This window comes from Pteropus alecto, unplaced genomic scaffold (genome assembly GCF_000325575.1).
Source record: "Pteropus alecto unplaced genomic scaffold, ASM32557v1 scaffold155, whole genome shotgun sequence".
In the NCBI taxonomy this organism is placed as follows: Eukaryota; Metazoa; Chordata; class Mammalia; order Chiroptera; family Pteropodidae; genus Pteropus; species Pteropus alecto.
Genome location: NW_006438113.1, coordinates 3,777,974 through 3,793,987, shown reverse-complemented (window position 1 = coordinate 3,793,987; position 16,014 = coordinate 3,777,974). Strand labels below are relative to the sequence as shown.

General features: G+C 35.1%; 1 protein-coding gene and 1 pseudogene across 1 annotated transcript in view; one reads left to right on the top strand and one right to left on the bottom strand.

The window, feature by feature from the left end:
• NRG3 (neuregulin 3) overlaps positions 1–16,014 on the top strand; it is a 991,727-nt gene that overhangs the window by 919,444 nt on the left and 56,269 nt on the right. The gene's annotated exons all lie outside the window — the stretch shown is intronic.
• On the bottom strand, positions 8,189–8,307 carry LOC112482812 (annotated as a pseudogene).

The window sequence follows — 16,014 nt, the reverse complement described above, 5'->3', positions numbered from 1 at the left end:
CTAGATTGACTTCATTTAGCATAGAATCAGGTGCAGTAAGAGGATAGTCTGAGAGGATATAAGTGGTGTATAAGAGGGATCCAGTGTAGTAAGAAATCCTGCATTTCTAACCAAGTTTGTGACTTGATCTTCCCATGGAATATCAAAAGGAATGCCTACAAAGCACCAGATCAGTCGATAGGCATGGAGGAAAATGGCAATGTGTCAAGGCAGTACTGTTTGCAAGAGGATAGTTTTTGTTTCTTTGATTTATAACTTCTAAAATCACAGTGAATAAAAATAAATAAATTTTATTCTTTCCATCATCCATTTATCCCAAATGGAGCTATTTTTCCAGAATTTCCAATAGTTTTTAAAATTAGAAGCACCCATTTGCCCAAGATGGCTGCAAACTTCAGCTCAATGGTTCTCAAAATATGGTCCCAAACTGGCAGCATCAGTATCATCTGGAAATTTGTCAGAAATTCAGATCCTCAGGTCCCACCCCAGACTTCCTAATCCAACTTTGGAGGTGGAACCCAGTACTAAGGTTTTTTTTGTTTTGTTTTGTTTTTCAGTTTATTGAGATCAAATTGGTATACTTTATAACATGATATTAGTTTAAGGAGTACAATGGAATGATTTGACATATGTATATGCTGAGAAATAATTACCACAATAAATTTAGTTAATATTTATCACCACACGGTTATAATTATTTTTCTTGTGATGAGAACTTTTAAGATCTACTGTCTTAGCAACTTTCAAATACACAATATAGTATTATTAACTATAGTCACTATGCTGTACATTACATGCCCAGTACTTATTTTATAACTGGAACTTTGTACCTTTGAGTACCTGCATCCATTTCCCCCACTATCTAACCCTGCCTCTGGCAACTACCAGGATATTCTCTATATCTATGAGTTTAAGTTTGTTGTTGTTGTTGTTTGTAAGATTTCACATATAAGTGAAATCAAACAGTATTTGTCTTTTTTTGTCTGACTTATTTCACTTAGGATAATGCTCTCAAGGTCCATCCATGTCACAAATGATAAGATTTCCTTATTTCTCAGGGCTGAAAAATATTTCATTGTATATTATAACACTCCTCTTTATCCATTCATTTGTTGATATACACTTAGGTAGTTTCCTTGTCTTGGCTATTGTAAATAATGCTATAATGAACATGGGGGTGAAGAGCATGAATTTCATTTCCTTTAGATATATTGCCAGGAGTGGAATTGCTGGATCACACGATAATTCTATTTTACTTTCATGAGGTACTTTATACTGTTTTTCACAAATGGCTACGCTAATTTACATTCCCAACACTGCACAAGTATTCCCTCTTCTCTACATCACTGCCAACCCTTATCTCTTTTATTTTTGATAATATTCATTAAAATAGGTGTGAAGTGATATCTCATTGTGGTTTTGATTTATATTTCCCTGGTGATTAGTGATGTTGAAACTTTTCCTTGTACATATTGACCATTTGTAAGTCTTCTTTGGAAAATTGCCAATTCAGTTACTCTGCCCATCTTTTAATAAGATTGTTTTTTTTTTCTCTATTGAATCATTATGAGTTATTTATATATTTTGGATATTAACTCCTTGTCAGATATGAGTTGCAAATATTTTCTCCCATTTCATAAATTGCCTTCTCATTGTTTTGATGGTTCACTTTGCTTGCAGAAGCTCTATAGTTTGATGCATTTCCACCTGTTTATTTTTGCTTTTGCTGTCAAATTAAAAAAAATATGTATATGGCCAAGAACAAAATCGAAGAGCTTAACTCTTATGTTATCTTCTAGGAGCTTTATGGTTTCAAGTCTTTAACCCTTTGTGAGTTGATTTTTGTGTATGCTGTAAGATAGGGATCTACCTTCACCATTTTGCGTGTGGCTGTCCAATTTTCCCAAAATCATTTATTAAAGAGATTATCATTTCCTTATATATTCTTAGTTCTTTGTCATAAATTAATTGGCCATATATACGTGGGTTTATTTCTAGGTTCTTTATTCTGTTCCACTGATCTATGTTTCTGTTTTTATGCCAATACCATACTGTTTTGATTACTATATCTTTGTAATATTATTTGAAATCAAGAAGTGTGATGCCTTTAGCTATGTTCTTTCTGCAGATTGATTTGGTATTCAAGGTCTTTGTGATTTCATACAAATTTCTACTTCTGTGGAAAATGCCATTAGAATTTTGATAAGGGTCATGTAGAATCCATAGATTGGTTTCAGGAGTACAAAGATTTTAACATTAATTCTTCAAATCCATGAATGCGGAATATCTTTTTACTTATTTATGTATTCTTCAATTTCTTTTATCAATGGCTTGTAGTTTACAGTGCACAGATCTTTCACTTCCTTGCTTAAAGTTATTCATAAGTATTCTATTCTTTCTTTTTATGTTTTTATTTTTCAATTATAGTTGACATACAATATTATATTATTTTCAGGTGTACAACACAGTGATTAGGCATTTATATAAATTACAAAGTGATCACTCCCCAATAAATCCAGTACCCATTTGACAGCATACATAGTTATTACAATACTAATGACTATATTCCCCATGCTAGACTCTGCATCCCCATGACTATTTCATAACTACCAATTTGTACATCTTAATCCCTTCCTCGTTTTCATTCACTCCCTCACTTCCAATTAAATTACCATCAAAATTCTTTCTGTATCTATGAGCTTTTTTTTGTTGTTGTTTGCTAATCCTGTTCTCTAGATTCCACATATAATGACATTTTTCTTTCTCTGCGCAATTTACTCCACTGAGCATAAATCCTTATAGGTCCGCCCATGTTGTCACAGATGGCAAGATTTTATGGTTGAGTAATATGTTACTGTGTATAGGTACCACCTCTTTATCCATTCACCCACTGATGGACACTCAGGTTGCCTCCTTATTATATCTTGGCTGTTGTAAATAATGCTGCAATGAACATATGGATGCACATGTTCCTTCAAAGTAGTGTTTGGGGTTATCAATTTCTTACTCTCCTCCTTCTGGTAACTCTATGATGCAAATATTGGTACACTTGATGTTGTCTCATTCTATTCTCATATTTTTGGATTTTTTTTTCTTTTTGCTGTTCTGATTAGGTGTTTTCTCCTACCTTATCTTTCACATCGCTGATTTGACTATCTGCTTCATCTGATCTACTATTGATTTCTTCTAATGTAGTCTTTATTTCAATTATTTCATTCTTCATTTCTGACTGGTTCTTTTTAATATATTTTACTCCCATTTTTATGTTTCCTATCTCTTTGTTGAAGTTCTCACTAGGATCATTGAGCATTCTTATAACTAGAGTTTTGAACTCTGCATCTGATAGATTGCTTGTCTCCATTTAGTTTAGTTTTTTTCTTTTTTTCCTTTTTATTCTGGAGTTTTCTTCTGTTCTTTCATCTGGGATATGTTTTTTTTGTTTCCCTTTTTGGCTGCCTCTCTGTGTTTGCTTCCATGTTTTAAGTAGAATGGTCTTAGTAGAATGGCCTTAAGTAATGGATGTGTCCTATGGAGCCCAGTGGTGCAGTCTCTGTGGTCACTTGAGCCAGGTGCTCCAGGTGTGTTCCTTGTGTGGGTTGCGTGTGCCTTCCTATTTGAGCCTTTGTTGCTTTTTTATGTCAATGAGTGAGATAGACCCTCAGGCCATGTGAGGACTTGCCATGACTAGTGCAAGGACTGATCCTACAAAGCAGGATTTTCTTTAGCAGGGCTCTAATGTCTACTCAGTCTGTATTTTGAATGTGTATTTTTGTGGAATTGGTTGGGTGGTGCTCTGGTGTGGTCTGAAGCTGGCCACCAGGTATGTTGGTTCTGGGGCTTCTTGCAAGGGGCTGTGGTACAAACCAAGGTCAGCTACTGCCTGTATCCTGCCTAGGATGACTTGGTATGAGTTACAAAGTGATCTACAAATGGATGCCACTTGTGCTGGGCTTGGAAGTGCCTGGAAGAGGCTAAGCTGAGAACAAAATCTGGCTGCTGCTAGTGCTGGGCTTGGAGCTGCTTAACAAGAGGTATGGGGCATGCCACAACCAGATGCTGCTTGTACAGGGTTTGTATATCTTTGAGAGAATTTAGGGAAATCTGCAGCATAAGCCAATAGGGGTGTTTTGTTTGGAAAAGCTACTGTAAGTGTCTTGGGTAGACCTACAATTTGGGTGTGACAGGGTCTCAGGAAATCTCCAGGGCCAGGCCACTAGTGTTAACCAAGTTGATGGAAGACTCAGATATGGCATCCACTGGAGTCTGCATGCTGGGTGAGAAAAGGGTTCAACAAAGGAACCATAGTTTCTGCGAGCACTTCTTTCTGGAAGAAAGCTGCTCCTTCAACTGTAATCCTGAAGCCAAACAATTCAGTTCCTTTTCGTATGTCCCTGGTACCTTTAACACTGCTGCCCCAGAGCTGGGGCAATTGAGTCTATCAGTGAGTAAGTCCATATGTGGGCCCTTTAAGAAGAATGTCTGGAACCCCAGCAGCCCTTTGTCTCACTCAGCTACCATCTCCAACAGTTTTTACAGCCAGAAGTTATGAGACCATCTCTTCCTGGCAGTGGAAACTGGGCTGAAAAGCCTGGTGCAGGACTAGATCCCTTGCTCCTCCAAGGGGACCTCAATGGTCAAGATATCTCTCCTGATTCTCAACTGCTGCATGTGGGTCTGGGGACAGCAGTTTAATGTCTCTGCTTCTCCTACCAGTCTCAGTGTGGCTTCTTCTGTATAGCCTTAGTTATTGTACTTCTTTGCAGCTAGACTTTAGGCAATTTTCACTGATGGTTGTTCTGCAGTTTAATTGTAATTTTGATTTGATAGTGACAGGAGGCAAGCACAGCATTTTTCTACTCTGCCATCTTGACCGAAACTCCTGCTATTTTATTTTTTTGATGTAATTGTAAATGAGATTGTTTCCCTAATTTCTCTTTCTGATAGTCTAATTTTAGTGTATAGAATGCAACTGATTTTTGTATTTTGAATTCGTAGCCTGCAACTTTGCTGAATTTGTTTATTAGTTCTAACAAGCTTTGTGTGACGTTTAGGATTTTCTCTATATAATATCATGTCATTTACAAATAGAGACAATTTTCTTCTTCCTTTTTGATTCAGATTCTTTTGATTCTTCCTTTTCGATTCAGATTTCTTTTATTTCTTTGTCTTGCCAAATTGCTCTGTCTAGCAATTACTGTATAATGGTAAACAAAAGTGGCAATACTGGATATCCTTATCTTGTACACCAGTTTCTCTTTTTATTAATGTTAACATGGTGTATATTATTCACTTTTAAGCTATCTGCATCTTTATATTTCAAGAAGTTTTCTTTTAGATAATGTTTAGTTACATCTTTTTTAATGTATTTACTTTGACAGTTTCTATCTTTTAATTGGTGTATTTATATCATTTATATTTAAAGTGATTTTTAAAAGTATTTTTGGGTTATCTACCATATTTTTAACTTTTTTCTGTTTTTTATTCATCGACCTTGGTTTTTTGTTGTTGCTGTTGTTGTTTCTTTTTCATTTTGCCTTCCATCTTTTTCTGCCTTATTTTGTTCTAAGTATTTTATGTGATAGTATTTAATCTTCTCTCTCTTAGCATACTGATTATACCTTCTTGTTAAATTTTGTTAGCGGTTGCCTTAGTGTACAATATGCATTTACAACTAATTTAAGGCCACTTTCAAATAACAATTTACTTTTTCAGGAATAGTACAGGTAACTGAGTATTACTCCTTGCCTTTCTTTATATTACTGTCATTAAACTATAATCATTTACTAAGTTGTTGCTAATATTTTTGAACAGTATCCATTAGTTCAATTAAGAATAATAAAAAAATATATTTCATCTTTATTTGTTCTTTCTCTAGAGCGCTTTCTTTCTTTAAGTGGGTCCAGATTTCTGAATTCTATCATTTTCCTATTCTCCAAAGAACTCTTAACATTTCTTTCAAGGCTCTTCTACTGACAACAAATTTCCTTGTCTGAGAAAGTATTTCTACTTCTCTTTGGAAGATTAGTTTCATGGATGTAGGATTTTTGGTTCATAATTGTTTTCTTTTTGATTTGTTTTTCTTCAACATTTTAAACAATTTGCTCCACTTTTCTCTTTCATTTGTGTTTTCCAAAAAGAAGAATAATTAATTTTTATACTGTCTCCCTTAAGCTTCATTCAAGTTTCTCTTTGTCTTTGATTTTGCATAGATTGAATATGATATACCTATTGTAGATATTTCTTTGTATTTTTCATGATTGAAGTTCTCTGAGCTTCCTGGATCTGTGGTTTGGTATCCATCATTAATTCTGGAAAATTATTACTTCAAATTTTCTTTGTTTTTTTCTTTTCTTTCTCTCTTTATTTCTTTCTTTTCTCTTTTTCTTTCTTTTCTTCCTTCTCTTTCTGAGAGTCTCATTATATGTGCTACATCTTTTTAAATTCTGCACCACTTGTATATTCTGTTCCTTTAAAATGATTTTTCTCTTTATTTTTCAGTTTATGAAGTTTCTATTGAGAATCTTTAACCTTACTGATTCTTTCCTTGAACATGTCAGCAATTGACTCTCTCAATTTTTATTTCTATTTCAGCATTTTTTGCATCACTTTCTTTTAATTCTTTCTTAGAGCTTCCATCTTTTTGCCTACATTATTTATATTTTTTGCATAGTCTATTTTTTCATTAGATCCCTTAGCATATTAATCAGTAATTTTAAATTCCTAAACTAATAATTTAAATACTTCTGTCATATCTAAATCTGGTCCTGATGCTTCCTATGTCTCTTTGTCTCTTCAGATTGTATTCTTTTTTTTTTTCCTTTTAGCACATCTTGCAATATTTTGGTTGAAAACTGGACATGATGTATATGTTAAAGGAACCCAGGCATTTAAGACTTTAGTGTGAGTTTCTATATTTATCTTGCTAAGAATAATGCTATGTTTAAAGTCTATTGTAGTTGTAGGTGTCAGAGGCTAAAATTTCCTCTAGTTACTTTGTTTTTGTCTCCTTTTGTTATCTTTGGGCTTCTCTAGAGAATTCTTCTTAAGATCTGAGATATGTAGTTCTTTCTCTTGTATTTTCTTCTTATTAAATAGTAACCCTCTTTATGAGTGGTAGTGTAAGGGGAGTACTTTGTAATTTTGCAGTCAAGTCTTAGTCTTTTAGTGGTCCTGTGCCTCTAGCTTTGGGCTTTCATAAGTTCATTTCAGCTTTTTTTCTGGCTTTTCCCACCTTCAGATGAGACTAGAAGACTCGAGCAAGAGGTCTATAATTGACTATTTTACTTTCTGCATGCCAAAGGCTGCACAGGATTAGAGTTGGGTATTTTTCATGGTGGTTAAATGCAATAGCTTTCTCTGAGAATGGCCTTTATTAAAGATATCAAAACACTGAGAGTATTTAAAATGGTTACATTTCCTTTTCTACTGTCAGATACAAGAGGATTATTGTCCAATCTTCACAATGAGAACCTAGAGGGGATACTAGAGGGAAATCTCTTACATTGTTGTAACTCTAAGTCTATGTCCTCAGAAGTTTTTGTCTCTTGGGCTAGTCCACGCTCAGTCTCCAGATATTAATCAATTACTGTTTAAGTATTCTTACTAGTTTTTGGCTCCAGTGGGTGGGTTTTGATTCCAGTAAGCTGCAATTTTCTGTATTCACTCATATCTCCAGTTTTAAAAGCAGAAATACCCTGTGACCTCAATTCTCTGACTGCTCTAAAAGAGTTGTTCATTTTCACTTTGTCTAGCTTTTTTCTTGTTGTGAGGATAAGAGCAATGACTTCTAAATTCTTTACATATCAGAGAGAAAACCAAAAGTTATATGAACACATTTTTCATAACCAAATATAAATTGATAAAAATTAGGAAAAATTTGCTTGACAATGATTAAGTGGAATGTCATTCACAGCATTTTGATTTGAAATAAATAAAATAAAAATTTTAAAACCAAACTTTATGTCTTTTTAAATAGACAATATTCCTAGCACACAGTTGAATTTGCATACTCATCTAAGATTTAAATATTGTGATGAATTTTCTAATTCCTGTGATGATAATACAATTGAGTAAATTTCTTTGAACTTCAAAGAAAAAAAAATAGACACAAAATCTCCCTGATGGGATTTTTACTAATCTGATAAATTCATGTGTAAATAGGCTACATAAAAATCTGATTTTTTTTTTAAGCCTACAGCACCTGGTATTCCTATGTGGTCTCCCGTCTAAGTACTAATCAGGCCCAATCCTGCTTAGCTTCCAAGATCAGATGAGATCGGGTGTGTTAAGTGTGGCATGGCCATAGGAATCTGAATATTTTTAAACAGTTAATGCATGAAGTCAATTTTAGGTTGGTTCCACAGCTTAAATGATACCAAAAACAGAAGGATGATAATTTTTATCATAAATATCAGAGAATATATAAATGTACTTCCAATTTTCCTTATATTTTTGTTTCTGGGATCTCTAAATTCAACAAACATTTACCTTATTGTTATGAAATAACTTTTAGCAAAAAAAGTAGTCATAAAATTGTAATATTTGAGATTCCTTGAATAAAGCTGTTTTGGGTTTTAGATCACAGTGACCTTTTTAGTTCATTTAAAGAAAGATTAAGAAGCAAAAGAATAGCCAGAACAGGTTCCATTCGTATAAGGCTTTACACTGGATGATAGAATATTCTTAATATTTGAGTAGATATGTTATAGTTTATTTGGTATTATTCTCATTGTTTCTTCTTTATAAGAATTAGGCAAAAAAAAAAAAAAAGAATTGGGCAAAAATTAGAACTTCTTTGCAGCACTATGTCAGTGTTCTAATAGACTTTATCTCAAGTCACCCACCTTTGTAGTCAGGGATATGAGTAAACAGATGCATATCAAACATGAACGAATAGTGTAAGGATCTTAACGACATTTTCTAAAAATGACTATCCACAAAAATTAGCAGTACTATTGTATATTTTCCTCCACAAATCACAGTTGGAATTTCTTCCGTTCAAGGATTCATTCTGACAGTAAAGCATACTGAAGAAACCTCCATTTTTACACAGCTGGGATGCTTATATGTTCCTCTGGGAATGTAATCATATTGCTGAATTAATTGAGCTTTAGAGGACTTTGTCAGTAAGGAATTTGATAAGGTTAGAGAAAATTAAATATGAGCCTAATATTAGCCCATTGGAAGAGAACTGAAATAATTACAATGCAGTTTCCGTAAGTTAGTAGCAGAGTGGCCAAATGAGCTCACAGAGCTATTGTGTTATAATTCAGGCTAAGGTCTTAGTAGCTGTCCTGAGAGCATGACATCTAGGCCAAAACATGAAGAATACTTCATAAGGAAGACACAGAAATTAAATAGAAGTGACATTCTTAACTAGGAATGCCATACTTGCCCAGTTCTCATTAAGGAGAGTACTTTCCCACCCTATGCAGAGTCTGGTATGCGTCAAAAATGGATGGCTGACTTCCTAGTCTATCTCCAGTAGATGGTGGTACATCTGTGTAACTGGCCCCTCTAGCCATAATCATGCTACCTTTCTGGTACCCACTTCTTTCCTAACCTCCAATTCCTCTGATTTTCCCAGAATTTCACTTTCTTTCCTGAAACTTAAGGTCATGGCTGGGACATATTCTTGGTATATTTCATAACATTGTGGATATCCCAGATTAACTTCTTAAATAACCCTATTGCTAAAGTATCCCACTTTCTAGAGTCTTGGAGCTGAGCTCTAAAACTTTCTAAGCAAAATTTAAAAATTGATATTGTCTCAGACTGAATTTAATAGAACCAATCTTCTGCCTATGACTCTGAACTAGGCCTTATACCAGGCCTAGAGCCAATGCCTTGACATGGAAACAGCTTATTACCTTTGTACTTGGTTGAAATTAAAAATATATACATATATTTTCCCCAAGATTTTTTTAAAAAATCATAGCAAAGTAATAAATTGAAGGTTGATATTTTCCCCCTAAAATATACTTTAACCACCAGTGACAGATTAAAAATAAATGGCTGAGCTACTTAACTTGGTGAAGTTACATGCTGAAGAGGAGGTTTTATAAATATTTAACTTTGCATTTCCATATGCGATACATGGAAAACATTCATAGAAGCTGTGAGATGCATGTGGAAAGAGCAAAGGATTTGCATTCAGACAACCCTGAGTTTGAGTCCTAATTCAATTCCCTCCTCACCAGAAGACTGTCAGCAAGTATTTTCGTCTTCCTGAGTTTTGTTTTACTGTAAAGCATGCAGTAAATTCACAAACCACAAAGTTATTTTGAAAGTTAAATAAAATATCAAATAAATATAATTTATGACAGTACCTGACGCACCAAGGTTGTTTGGGAAGTAAGTTGTTTTCTCCTTTATAGATACTACAGATAATCTGGAGATCTTTTACATTTTAAATGATGCTGAGATCTTAACACCTGATCATTGCTGGTGAGACCTGGGGCACTGAGATTTGTGTGGTCTTTTACTTTCCAAATTGAGGACCCTTTCTTCATGGGTCCTGGCTCCTCTGATTTGGTGGCTCCTCCCTATAGGGGTCTGTCCGAGGGTCCAGGTCTTGATCTCTGTGTAAAGATTGTACACAACTGGATTCTGGGAGGAAAGTGAACCAGAACATTTCAGTCACAAAGCTATGTAATAACTGCATAACTTTCCTTGACTGCTCTGAAGCTTCATTTCACAGGTGGAAAGAGGGATAGTGACACAAATCCATGGGGTTGTTGTGGAAATTAATTAGAATAATACCATTTAAGTGCTTAATATGTTCTACACATAGTAGGTTGTTAGTAACAGAACATTTTTTCCCACACCTCCAAAATGCTATTCAAAGTCAGCCAATAGCTGTATGAATGCATTCTGCCAATTCACGTGACAAGTTGATTAATGGATGTGAACGTTGTGACCTGCTCTTAGAGGGAGATCTAAGGTTAGTTTTTACTGTGACAGAGCCTTCCCTCATGTCTTCACACCCCTCCAAAAAAAAAAAAAAAATCCCTGTGATCCATCAGCTTTTGCTTTCCAGCTCTTGAGATTTCTTTCCAAGAGGGGATTATTGTAACTTGATCTCTTGATACGGCAAGAAAAGCTGAATTCTTAGAGAAGAAAATCCTACTTCCTACAATGGAATTGTCTTAAAGGAAAAAGGGGTAACCAGATTTAGCATACTTGTACTAAAAATTATTCATTATTTATTTGTAATCAAAAATTTAACTGACATTCTATATTTTATCTAGCAATCCTGCCTTTCCTAGGTCTTTGAAGTCACTGCATTCAGGCAGGCACAAAGCCATTCCACCATTCACTGGGCTCCAATTAGCCTTTTCTTTGGTGGGCAAGCCTCATATTGTGTGTGTGTGTTCCTGTTAAGAGTGAGAAATGAGAAAGATATCTCCATTTGCTTAAAACAGCAACAAGATTTATAACGGGAAGGCTGTCTAGTTGGCATGACAAACTACCACTGTCCTTCAAGCCCAGGTAATACATACTTCACATTGCACGTACTTGTGTGCAAATGGCAGAAACTCTGAAACTAGCAATTGACTGAGTCCTGCTCCAGGTGAGAAAATCAGTTTCTTCTTAAAGCTGCTCCTAATCTGGTCTACTGGCTTCCTGTTCATGCTCTTCTGAACTTTTGCACTGACATCAGGGTGAAATAAGCAAACAATGATTTGGTGCATAAGGAAGAAAGAGCATATTGGAAACACAGGAGCTACAATGTAGACTGCTCTTCTCAGGCACAGTCACTGAGTTGCCATTGTATATGAATAAAAATTCTAAGACTATCTGCCTCTCTCCACTTTAAAATATATTTTTCATATGATCTTTAAGAAAAAAAATGTCTAGAAGCACAAGCCATTGTGAAACCCTCATTATATGCACCTGTAGGAAAGAAAAGTTACTATCAATATATTTCATGGCAATATATTTCTAGTTCTGAATGACTTGTATTCATCTTTAAAATAAAGTACAGAATGCCATAATTTGTGTCTTCATCTTTAAAATAAAGTACAGAATGCCATAATTTGTATTAATATCCATTCTAACATGTATGATACACTTTGACTAGTGGAGAATTTCTTGATGCATACTCAGAAACAAACTTAACTTCTGAGGAATTCTAAAGTTGACAGACTGTAAACACAAATGTCTGCAATTGCTGTCTTGAGATATTAGAATGAAAAAGAGTGCAGATAGTTATTAGAACCAAAGATGGGTCTGAACAGAGAAAAACAAACAATCTTAGAAAACAGAAATAGAGAAGCTTGTAGTTTTAGATTTGACATGTAAAGAGCTTGGAAGTTGTCACTGCTATTCTAGTAACAGGTAAAACTGAACAAACTGCAGCTTAATGACTTTTATTAGATTTACCAGCCAACTGAGTTTTGGGGGCTAATGCCACACTAAGAACTAGAGAGACCAGTAAACCCAGAGAGTCACAGCTGAGAAATGCTTACTTGGAGCAGAAGACACTAGAGCCATAATCTAGGAGGAAAATCTTAAATAGTTATTTTTACAGATTACTGGAGGCTGAGGGTAAAGTAGCATGAAAGTGAGAAACTCCTGGGGGTTGCAGTCATAGGGAGGCCCTTCATGCTTTTCTGAGCTTTACTCTCAGACATCTCACCACGTTCTTCTGATGAGGATCCAAGAAAGAGCTCCTTATGGCTCCAGCGAGGGGAAGAATAGTCAAGAATATGGAACCTCGACCATAACCAAGGCCCACTCTCTGGGGCAAGATGGGGGAGCTTTGGAGAAGTGTCTGATTCTAGGACTGGGGCGAGAAATATACAAGATGGGCCTGGAGCATCTTGTAGCACCAGGAAATAAGGAAACACTTGAAAAAAAAAAATACCCATGATATGGGTTTATGAAAGTGTTTCAGAAGCCATCTGAATGAGTTCCCAATTGCCAGAACTGGAAAAATTTTAGCAACAAAATAAAGTTGTATTGGACTATAAGCCAATGCATAAAATTAAAAATCAAAAACAAGTAATAAACATGGAGAATAGATAAATATCCCTAACAAAAAAATTCCAAGTGATTTACATAACTACACCATCTTTAAAGAGATGAAACATAACTCTCTATTAGTTAAATGTTGGGTGCAGATAGTGACTTTCTTCCAAAGATTACTATATAAAGGGAGCAAAAAAGAGTACGTTTATTGTTGAGAAAACTGACAAACATTACCTCAAATCAGTTGATCAAGGTCAACATCAACAGTCATTTGAGGTGATATGATTATAATGGTACTTTATCTCTGTGGTTTCTCCCCAGAAATGAATTTCTGCAGTGTAGTCATAACAAAATCGTCAGACAAATCCCAATTGATGTGTATTCTAGAAAATACCTGACCAATAATCCTCAAAACTGTCAGTGATCAAAAACAAGGAAAATCTGAAAAATTGTCATAACCAAAGGGAACCTAAGGAAACATGACTACTAAATGTGACATGGCATTCTAAAAGGGATCCTGGAAGAGAAAAAGGACATTAAGAAAAAAATTGAGAAAATCTGAATAAAGTATAGACTATATATATTTAGGCTCTCTCTATATATTTAGTTAATAATATCAGCTCATTAATTATGACAAATATACTGTATTCATGTAAGATAATAATAGGTGAAATGGCATGGAGAATACATCTCTGTACTATTTTTATAATAATTTTATAAATCTAAAACTGTTCTAAAATAAAATGTTTATTTAGAAACCACGAATAGGATAAAGAAAAAACATTTACATTGTTCTTTAGTTCATCAGTTTTCTTGTTTTGGAAAAAAAATTATTGTCTTTCTTTTACCTCCTGCATTTTATTAAAAATAAGTATGTGAAGGAAATCCAGCAGCAGCCCTCAACCAATTCACATGTGAAGATATTTACTCTTTATCTTCTTTGGCTCTCAACATAAATAATTACTTAGTTTTGAAGAATGTGGTTTAGCTGAGGCAAAAGATATTTTTAATGTTGATAAATTGATTGGGTTTACATGGGATTCCCTAACATTAGACCAAATGATCTGGAAAAACTGCTTTCGAATTTATGCAGTTCAGAGATTTAAATAATTTCATGGACATGGAAGTATTTCATAAACTATAGATTTCAGTACAAATATAAAGTATTATTGTTATTTGTGGACTCGAATTTATCCTTTCATTAAAAAATAAGCTTTTATAGGTACTTTCTATATATTAACCAAACCTTACACATTGAAAACACTTAGTTTGGAAATTACCCTGGTGAACTAGTTTACTCTTCATCTTCAGGCAGCCATATTGGAGTTTTACTGTGTAATTTTTACCTGATATTTTTCCAAATAGATAGTCTGAGAGTAAATCATCTGAATTGATCAGCTATTTCATTCAGTTCTTCAAACTCTTTCAGTTTCTATTTTGCAAAGTCTATTTTTCTGACTATGCTTGCCTCCCAGGAACAGTTTCTAGCATCAGATCGGTTTTGAGCACTTTTGAGAAATTGTTTTCTCATCTGTGAAATCATTCTAGATCCTGTGTATCGAGGTCCTGCTGGGAGTATGAGATCCACCCTCAGCTTGAGGACCACGTCTTAGAGATTTAGATACGCCTGCAGAGGACAGAAGTCATTCGGTCTTGCAGACAAAATATGTCATCTGGAGAATATCATCATAGACAGATGGAATTCAGCTGAGAACTTGGTATCTTAGGTAGATATTGAAGGACAAGAGGTCCTGAATGTCAAGTATGGGGCATGTCACTTCCTACTGTATTTACATTTAGGTGTTCCAGAAATACCTCACACTCAACAAAATCAAACTGAACTTGTCGTTCCCCTTCCATCTGTGTCGCCCCCTATGTTCCTGGTGAATGACACCACCATCTATCCTTTGATCCAAATCACAACCCTGGAAGTCCTTTGATTCCTCCCTCTCTCCCATCTAACTTAAACCACCAGATGCAGTTGATTCAATTGTTCTTAAACATCTGACAGTTTCCACTTAGCTTACTTCTAATGCCACTTATCTAAACAGAGAAATGTTATCTATAAATCAATTACTGTAACAGCCTACTAATTTTGTTTCTCTGCAGTACCATTCTAATGCATTTACCACAGAACAGTTATTCTAAAATACAAATATAGCCTTTTCACTTCCTGCAAGCCCCATCCATACTCTTGTATGCTTGCTGTGCTGAATAGCTTACAGGTCTTTTCATATTATATGTTCCCTTTCTCATTGCGGGCTTTGCAGATGCCGTTTTCTGTTTAGAACACCCTACTGTTTTCTTCTCTACTTACCAACTACCTTTTTTATCTTTTATCCTCTACCTAATCTCTGTCACCACTGGGATGAGGTGAAATCTGATGTCGCCTCAGCAGCATGGGGGAGGATGTTGGTGTTGTGTGTTGTCCCTGGGTTCTTCCCCACTGACACAATAAAGAATTACAGGTCAGAGAGATTTAGAGAAAGTAAGATTTACTGAAAGTACATTTTAGAAGGAGATGGGCCATGCTAGGGAAGGCTACAGCCCTGTGGAATTTGGGTGATAAAGAGATAAGATAGTATGCCCCAAAGGGAGGAGCGGGTTTCCAGTTAGAAATGCTGTAACAATGTAGAAATGGGAAGGTCTGTTTATATTGGCCGTGATAGGAGGTTCTAGATGATCTGTATGTGAGGTTACCTTGAGTGACAGTTGGCCGCTATATAACACTTTGCCTACTGTGCATATGCTTACCCAGAATTCAGTCTGTTATAGTTAGATTCGTGAACTTCTAGGTATAGTCATGATATTATAAAATGATGGTATAGTGAAGCTGAAGTTATGGGTAGTACTTCATGTGCATGCATTTGTAGCTGGTTTAGCCGCAACTTTTATGGCCTTTGTCTTCTAGGTTTTGGGAGGTCCTTAAAGAAGGTCTTTAAGGGAAGTTTCTATGGTTACAGAGCTGGTCCCTGGCTCCTGTCGCTCAGATGTGACTAACTACCTAGCATCTCTACTCTCCTTTCCGAGTTATCTAAGATG